Source organism: Alexandromys fortis, unplaced genomic scaffold (genome assembly GCF_014885135.2).
Source record: "Alexandromys fortis isolate MF-2015 unplaced genomic scaffold, M_Fortis_MF-2015_v1.1 scaffold_323, whole genome shotgun sequence".
Lineage (NCBI taxonomy): Eukaryota > Metazoa > Chordata > Mammalia > Rodentia > Cricetidae > Alexandromys > Alexandromys fortis.
The window spans coordinates 855,690-857,283 of record NW_026068278.1 but is presented as its reverse complement, the minus strand read 5'-3'; positions in this window follow the sequence as shown (position 1 = coordinate 857,283).

The following is a 1,594-nucleotide window of genomic DNA, read 5'->3' as shown; positions in this document are numbered from 1 at the left end:
CTTCTTCCACATTAGGGTGTTCAAGTCCATCTGTTGTAAGATCATTGGGTTCTGGTGTTTTCATGTTGTTTTTTGGATTATTGGGTGAATTCTTGCCTTGGCGCCTGCCCATCTCCTCCTATCGAAGCTATCTAATGCGTCTTTTATAACCGGATCGGGTTTCCCTGTTGGCCAGGTACTCCTCTTACAAAATGCTGTCACTCTGTTTCCTGGCTCCTGCCAGGGGCCAAGTGCCCTCTCGCCCCTCAGAAGGGTCTTCAGGAACAGGAGCAGGCTCCCTGTTTGCCAGGGACCTCGCCAACCAAAGGCCTACCTCTTTGCTTTAATTGTAGTGGGGCGATCTGCTCTCGTTGTTGTGCGCTGGTCCCGGCTGTCTGCCACTGCCTGCTCCAGTCTGCTGCCGCCTGCGCTCGTGGTCTGCTGCCCTGCCTGGGCCTGCGCTGGTGCTCTGCTGAAGTACAAAGTTTTATAGCCAATATTTTGGTAATATGGGTATAGTTCTCTAGATTACTTCGTGTTTGTGGAGGTGCTGGTAATCTTTGTGGGGACCCTGGGAAAATTTAGGACTATGATCAAGTCTTGGTTGGAGTACTATTTGAGGCTGGATCATCTCAGTGACAAACCTGAAGTTTGCCCTGGATGCTGAATCACCTGGGCCAGAAGTTCCCATTGAAATTTTTTTTCAGGGGTTCTTTCTTGATTGGTGTGGGAGACCCTTCTCTCTGTGTGTAGCTTTTATTGGTTAATGAATAAAGAAACTGCCTTGGCCTATTGATAGGGCAGAATTTAGGTAGGCAGGGAAGACAGAACTGAATGCTGGGAGAAAGAAGGGTAGAGCCAGAGAGACATCATGGAGCTGCCAGTGACAGACATGTCGAATCTTTCCCAGTAAATCACTGTCCCATTGTGATATACATATTAAAAGAAATGGGTTAAATTAATGTAAGAGTTAGCCAATAAGAAGCTTGAACCAATGGGCCAAGCAGGGATTTAATTAATGTAGTCTCTGTGTGAATATTTCTGGGCTAAGTTGGCCTGGAGGCTGGGAACAAGCAAGTAGCCTGCTGCTACATTTGATCAATGTGGATTTTTTTTAACTGGGAATGAATCCTTAAGCTGTTATTTCCTGTGCCAACAAAATAATAACTTCTCCCAGAAAGTAATGAATCTTTTCACTTTAATTTTGAAGTCATGATAATTTAAAGATATATAGATTGGTTTAATATGGCAGTTTCATAATCTAAGGTTTTTATAGCAACAAACACTTTTAAAGACAACACAATAATAAGCATAATCCAGACTTTCTGTTGCTGTGGGACGATGGTCTTTTATCCTGTCACTTGTATTATTTTTAATAAAACACTGGTTGGCCAGTAGCAAATCTGGAAATATAGCTGAGCGAGCAAGCAGGAAGTAGAGACAGGGCAATGAGCACAAGAGAATTCTGAGAAGAAAGAAGACGCAGTCTGCAGTCATCACCAATCACAGAGGAATCAGGATAAGAATGCCTCACTGAAAAAAGTACCAAGCCTACCATAGACAAGAATAATGAGCTAATATAAGATATAAGAATTAGTTTATAGGACTATATATA